Source organism: Juglans regia, chromosome 13 (assembly GCF_001411555.2).
Source record: "Juglans regia cultivar Chandler chromosome 13, Walnut 2.0, whole genome shotgun sequence".
In the NCBI taxonomy this organism is placed as follows: Eukaryota; Viridiplantae; Streptophyta; class Magnoliopsida; order Fagales; family Juglandaceae; genus Juglans; species Juglans regia.
The window spans coordinates 38409734-38417943 of record NC_049913.1 but is presented as its reverse complement, the minus strand read 5'-3'; positions in this window follow the sequence as shown (position 1 = coordinate 38417943).

The following is an 8210-nucleotide window of genomic DNA, read 5'->3' as shown; positions in this document are numbered from 1 at the left end:
AGGGAAATACAAGTGTAATGATAAGAGGAAACATAACAAACCGATAAGATGGAAAGTTCAAAAAACAGATTACAACTGAAGCTAAGTTCACGGAAACTGAAATACTAGTTTCCTACTTTTCCTATGTCTTCAACTTGATCCTTATCTTCATTAACTGCATTATCCTTAACACGCCCCCGCAAGTCCAATGAAGTGGCAACTACATTGAGCTTGGATCGAAGAGATGCAAATCTGAATGAAGAAAGGGGTTTTGTAAATATATCAGCTAGTTGATCCTTTGACGACAGAAATTTCACCTCAATTAGTTTCTTGGCTACCATATCCCGTACAAAGTGAAAATCAATTTCGATATGCTTCGTGCGAGCATGAAAGACAGGATTAGATGATAAGTATGTAGCTCCGATGTTATCACACCATAAGATGGGAGGAGCTGTTGTTCTAAAACCAAGTTCCTTTAGTAAGGATTGAAGCCATTGAAGTTCAGCAGCTGTATTCGCAACTGCCTTATATTCCGCTTCAGTACTAGATCGAGCAACGGTTGCTTGCTTTTTGCAACTCCATGATACAAGATTTGGCCCAAGAAAAATACAAAAACCTCCGGTGGACCGTCGATCATCACAGGATCCTGCCCAGTCAGCATCTGAAAATGCTTGGAGGGTTTTGTTGCTTGACTTGCTAAATACAAGACCATGATTAATGGTCTGTTTTAGATACCGAAGAAGTCTTTTTACAGACTGCCAGTGAGCAAGTTTCGGTTTATGCATGAACTGAGATAGTTTGTTGACTGTGAAAGCAATGTCTGGCCTAGTGACTGACAGGTATTGTAAAGCACCAACTGTACTACGGAAGAGTGTTGGGTCACTAAAATCTTCACTATCAAAGGCACTCAGATTAGTAGTAGTGGCCATGGGAGTACTAATGGGTTTTGCTTCATGCATTTTTGTCTTTTGAAGGATATCCATGATATATCTATTCTGAGATAGTATAATCTGCCCATTGGACTTGATGGCTTCAATGCCCAGAAAAAAATTTAGACTGCCCAAATCTTTGATTGCAAAGTCACTATGTAGTGAGTGTAATAACTCGTCAATGGCATGTTTGTCTGAGGAGGTGATCAAAATATCATCCACGTAAATAAGAATGTACAGCGAAGGGTCTGAACGGGAGCCATGAAAACCAAGCTCCAAAAGCCGATTACTGAGGCGTGAGAACCACGCCCGTGGGGCTTGTTTCAGGCCATACAGAGCCTTTTTCAATTTGCAAACGTGATTTGGAAATTGTGGATGTGCGTAGCCTTGCGGTTGTGTCATGAAAACTTCTTCAGTCAGGGTACCATGTAAGAAAGCATTATGTACATCAATTTGTCTAATTTCCCAGCTTGAAGAAATAGCAATAGAGAGAACGGTTCTTACAGTGGTGGGTTTAATCACTGGACTGTAAGTCTCTGAGAAATCCACTCCAGCTTGTTGAAGATAGCCCTTGGCTACTAGACGTGCTTTGTAGCGTTCGACATCGCCATTAGCTTTTCGTTTGATTCGATAGACCCATTTCGAACCGATCACATTTCGGGCATCAGTGGGAGGTACAAGAACCCACGTACCATTTCTGAGGAGAGCATCAAATTCCTGATTCATAGCTTGTCTCCAGTGAGAGTGCTTGACGGCGTTGGTATAGCACGATGGTTCGGTAATGGTTGAAGCAGATTCGGCTATTAGGGCTTTTGGAAGGGGGTATCGGATGGTGCCATCTGTGCGTGTTTTGGGTTTAGAAATATTGTGTTTTGAACGGGTGAGCATAGGATGTTGGGACAGACGAGATTGTGAGGTTGATTGAGTGCAGGGGATTTCAGAGGGGTTCGGCGCAGAAGTTTCGAGTGAGAGTGAGGGAGACGGGTTGGAGAAGACGGGTTGAGAAGGGGAAATATGGGTTTGGGTTGGAGCGGTTGGATATGATGAAGGCTCGGGCTGGACCGAAGAGGCTTGGGCTGGATCTGGCAAGACCGACGCCAACGGGGCTTGTTCTGCTGCACGAGACGAGTAGATCGTGGTCTTTAAGTTGGGAATAATGAATGGGACCGAGTGACTGGTTTGATGAGGAGCAGATGAAGTTTTATACGGAAATGTGGACTCTTCAAAAATAACATCACGAGAAATAATGACTTTTCCTGTGAGTTGATTGAGACATTTGTATCCTTTGTGATTAGGACTATACCCAAGAAAAACACAACAAATAGATCGAGGTTGTAACTTGTGGCGATTATATGGTCGAATGTTAGGCCAACAAGCACAACCAAACACACGAAGAAAAGAATAATCTGGATTTGTGTGAAAAAGACGAATGAAAGGTGATTGATTTTGAGAGACTGTGGAGGGCATTCTATTTATTAAATAGCATGCTGTAGCAAAAGCATCATCCCAGAATTGAAGGGGAATTTGACTGTGAGTTAAAAGAGCCAAACCAGTTTCAACAATATGACGGTGTTTACGTTCAATAGCACCGTTTTGTTGATGAGTGTGAGGACAAGACCTGCGATGGGCAATACCAAGAGAGGCCAATAATGTGGAAAGAGAACGAAATTCACCACCCCAGTCAGATTGGACAGATTTAATTTTGCAATTAAATTGTCGTTCCACATAAGGATGAAATTTTTGAAAAACGGTAATAACATCGCTCTTGCAAGTTATGGGATAAAACCACGTGTACCGACTGTAGGAGTCAAGAAAAGTAACATAATATCGAAAACCATTATGAGAGAGAATAGGAGACGGGCCCCAAACATCACTATAAATTAATTCAAGTGGTGCCGAGGCACGATTACATGACTCGAAAAACGGTAACTGACGACTTTTAGAACTTAAACATGCGGAACAAGATGGACTAGACTTAGACACGGTTACTGGTAAGGAAAATTTTGACAAAACATGACGAACAATTTTAAATGCTGGATGACCCATTCGAGAGTGCCACTGAGGAAGAGAAGCTCTTTCACCAATGAGTGCAGATGGAGAAGGATTTTTATTGGTTATGGAGAAAGGATAAAGTCCATTCTTACTCGGCCCGTGTAGTAGAATTTTCCCTGTTGTTCGATCCTTCACAAAAAAATAAGATGGATGAAATTCAAAAAAAGTATTAGTAGATGCAGTGAATTTTTGAACGGAAATTAAATTCTTGGTAATCTGTGGCACATGAAGAACATTGTGAAGTAAAAAAGAAATTGTAGGAGTGGAAAGTTTTGAAGAGCCGAAATGTGTAATATTCAAACCAGTGCCATTTCCAACGCGAATTGTATCTGGGCCAGTATATTCTTCAGCATTAATATTGAGATTTGAAAGATCTGAAGTCAAATGATGAGTAGCACCCGTGTCTGGATACCAGTCCAAATCTCTTGTTGAGGATGAATCAGTATAATACGCTTGAATAGAAGACGGCTCACGTTCATAAGATTCATCATAACGATGATAACATCTCAAGGCAGTGTGTCCCGGTTTGTTACATACTTGACAAACGGGACGAGATTCAGAGGAATTTTGACTGCGACCGCGACCTCGCCCACGATTAAAACGACCATGGGTACGAGCACCAGAAGTAAAAGTAGAACCACGCCCGGAACTGCGTCCACCACGAGACCCACGCGAACGGGAAGTGAAATTCGCACTACCCAGGGTGAGATCATTCGGTGGATGATGATGCTCCAACCGAATTTCATGCGCGATGAGATGCCCATAAAGATCCTCCAACGAAATTGGGTCTACCCGAGTTGTTACGGATGTAACGAAGGAATCAAATTCTGGTCCGAGACCCGCAAGTAGAAATGAAACTAACTCAAATTCATTGAGTGGTTGATCAACAGCGGCTAGTGTATCTGCAATGGTGGTGAATTTGTGGAAGTAGTCTGAGACGGAAGAGCCACCTTTCTTGAGTGTAGCTAATTGGTAATGGAGATTCATGGATCTTGCACGAGATGTGGAAGTGAACATCCTTTCTAGTGTCGACCAGACTTGATGAGAAGTGTGGCATTTTATAACATGAGCAAGAACCGTTTCAAAGAGGGACGAATTCAAGGCGGAGAGAATTAGTTGATCTTGCATAATCCAGTGCATGAACGCAGGATTAGGAACAGTTTGATTCGTTGCAGTGGTAATCATTGGAGACGGACAAACCGACGAACCGTCGACGAATGAGAAGAGATGCTGACCTTTGAGGTATGGCACAACCTGCGCTTTCCAAAGCAGGTAATTATCCCTTGTAAGTTTGATTGGTGTGAAATTGGGAAGAGATGTAGTGGGTGCAGGATAAGTGTTTGTAAAAATGGGTGGGTGAATAAATGGAGAAGAGACATGAGTCTCTGAGACGGGTGGGGTTGAATCGGCCATGACGTTAGTCTTAGGCTCTTGATACCATGTTGAGGAAATATCAACCTTGCATTCGGTTGTGATTTATTGTATTATAAATAGGGAAATACAAGTGTAATGATAAGAGGAAACATAACAAACCGATAAGATGGAAAGTTCAAAAAACAGATTACAACTGAAGCTAAGTTCACGGAAACTGAAATACTAGTTTCCTACTTTTCCTATGTCTTCAACTTGATCCTTATCTTCATTAACTGCATTATCCTTAACATTATTAGTGACAAAATTTGCCTAGTTTTTTACAATAAAGTACTTTTAAACGAAAAAGTTAAAAACCACGTTTCAACAGAAGCATCAATTTTGATGCTTTTTAAACGTGCTATATATTGTAATGGACAAAATGATCCTCATCGTTTTAACCTAAAGACAGCTTTGCCCATGAATATTTTTCTGACTTCTCCTATCCTCTCCTCTTCAAGAATATGTCCTTTTATGTCATTTCCATCTCAAAAAGTACGTTTTTAATTTATTTTCAAATAAGTAAGCATTATATATAAGAGAGGAGTGCTTATTAAAAATTCTAAAGTTGACATGAAACACATGTGTGTCAGTTTATCTTAAGTTTACTTTTATAATATCGATAACATTTCTCCTAAGTTAACTTGTGGAGGCCGATTCCGTTTCCGTCGCAAAAAGAGCTGAAATTAGAGACCCTTTGAAATAGTTCAATGCAATTTCATCGTACGTAGTACTGTGCACACACATAATGGGTGATGAGATGGTGGACGTTAGAAAGGCAGTAGTATTTAATTCCCTTTTTAAGGAACTATAAAAAATTGAGGTCAGTAGAACATTGATCAATTTCTTTGTACAAGGAACTCTGAGTTTGCATTATAAATAGATCATATTCACGCTTAATCAATTTAAGTACCTCCGCCCCAACATTACAAATTTGATTGGCAATTAAAAAGCAGCTCTTGATAGGAAAATTCGTCTTGGATCCAATTTTAGCAATCACAAAACAATTGTACCCTTCCATTTATTTTATGCTCTATTGGGGCACCAAGTTGGTCTGTTGGGGCAATATGCTCAATACAAGTCATAAAATATTGCACCAAGTTAATTCTCAAAACAAAGCATATATCCTCGAATTGTATTAAGAAAATATGTAAAGCCCAGCCCGTGTGAAGCCCAAGACTAATTTTGAAGTGGGTTTCTCTTTCTTTTTTGTGTGTATGTGTGTTTTCTTTGGTGAAGTTGAGCTCTATATGTTGTTTACGTAAGGGTTTCATTTCGAGTGTGAGAGTATTCAAATTTCGGGCTCAGCTCGTGTAAGTAAGTGGATTGCATGGATTGCGTGGATTGCGTTGAAGTTTAAGGAAACAAATCAGTTAACTGGACGGGATGAGGAGATGATTTGTGGATTGAATTTGCAAAGAAAACAACCAAGAAAAGTGGTGGTGAAACAGGTCGCATGGTCTCATCCAAAAATGGGATGGTTTAAACTAAATGTGGATGGGAGCTCAATAGGAAATCCGAGGTCTTCGGGTGTGGGTGGCATAGTAAGAAATGATCGAGGTGATCTGGTGTGTGGATTTGCATATGCTACAGGTATGAGTTCAAATAATGTGGCTGAGGTGATGTGACTGCTTTATGGCCTTCGACATGTTTGCGACTTGGGTATAACAGATGTGGAAATTGAGATGGACTCATTACTTATCATTCAATGGGTAAAATCTAAGAGGTGTGGGTTATGGTATTTGGAGGATTATTGGGAAGAGTTTTGGAAAGATTGGAAGAAATCAATTACTCAATCAAACACGTTTACAGAGAAATAAATGTAGCGGCAGATGGTTTGGCACACTTGGGAGCTAAGGTCAAAATGGATTTTGGAGAGCTTATTCGGATATTCCTATGTTACTGAAAGGAATAATTAGACTAGATAAGGGAGGTTTCCCTTACCTTAGGAAAGCTAGGTAATGTGTTGTATTGGTTATAAGTGGGTTTTATGGTGTTACTATGGTATTTCTATGCCACAAGTGAGGGTTTTTTAATAAATTTGGGTAGGAATCACTATTGGACATGAGGCCCTTACTATTTTATAATAATAAAATAAAATAAAAAATCATAAGCATAAAACAAGGGCCCAACCCCTCCCTTTATGCTGTGTCGTTCTGACCAAGGGAAAAAAATCCTAAATTTCCTTCTTCTTTTTCCATAGTGCTGCACAAGACTCTCCCTCTCTTCGTATGTTTTTTTTCCTTTCTTCTTTTCCCCTCCGTCTGGTAGAGGCTTTATGCCACCCGTGGCATGCAACACCTCTCCCCATCACCACCACCTCAGCTCCACATGCCAACGTCATTCATGCATCCCCTTCCACCGTCTAACCACCGTTCGCTACCCCCAGTCGAAGCCGAGTTCACCACATGCAACACATGGCTTCTTTCGGTCATGTGAGCATCGCCACTCACGACAACGCATGAAGCCTCTTTTAATCATAGAATATATAAAAATATATATATATACATGATAAAAATATATATATATATATATTTATATATATGATAAAAATATTTGCGTCCATCTAATTTTGGTGATAAAAATGAAAAAAACTGATAATTGCGAAAACCTTCACACGGCCTTTTGCGGCGACGCATATATGTTGTAGCGTGAATTGCAGCTTAAAAACCATCTCATAATATGCATGCTCTTAATTACTCTCTACTTCAAATGTACATTACGTCTAGAAATCACAGATCATGATTCATACTATAATTAATGCCTGAACTGGCCGCTCATCTTAAAAATCCTTGAATCTGCGAATAATAACAACCTCTTGATGAGTGCTTTTTCTTTATCTATATAAATTAACGTATGTGGAGAAAGGGCAAAAAAAAAAAAAAAGGAAAATCAAGGTTCCTGGAATATTCATCGCAACTTCTGATATATTTTTTCTTTTTATTGATCATATTAATTACGATATTGCCGGGAAATTAAGGCCCAAAATTATCTATGTAGCTAGCTAGTTTTCTAAAACCTTGTGCTTCTAATTTCTTCTTCAATTTTTCTCCATCAGAAAAATGAAAAATAATCAACCAGCCGGAGCATGCAGCGATCGATATAATAAATATATATATATATATAATAATAATAATAATGAAAACAGTTGATATATAAATTTTAGCTTTCAGATTTATAAAACTAAATTATATTGTATTCTGCATTATTAATATTTTTAGGTACCGATAATATATATTTGGACGTCCGCAAACAAAATAAAATGATATTAATAGATTTAAAAAAAATAAAAAATAAAATGATAATAGGATAATGTAATTTACTTATATAATCCCGTTATTAACTCGTTAGTTGTTCTTAATTAGCTAAAATGAAGAGAAATTGATACTTATCCTCAAAATAATTAAGGAGATCAGGCTCCCCAATTACGCTGACTGTCCTTATGATCGTACTAGCTAGCCAGTAGAAGTCAAGAGACAATTGGTTGGTCAGCAAATTCTAATTAATTTGATCATGATCATCATCTTGCATGAAATTCTACGCGGCTTTGATTTGCTTTATTTGTATGTATGCATATAATTGCTTCTAGTTTCCACCTTTATTTTCTTGAGTTCCCACGTGGTTTTGCATATATATATATATATATATATATATATATATATATATCTGTAAACGCTCGGTCAATAGGCAAATTCATGTTCTTTTTCTTGTGAGTCGCTTCAACCATGTGCTGGCCGGGGAAGTAGCCTACCTTGTTTGATTTGTTCAATATGCATCTACGTACACCATACTAGAAGTTAAAATTTTGTGTTGGTACAAAAGAAAATAAAGAAAATTTGT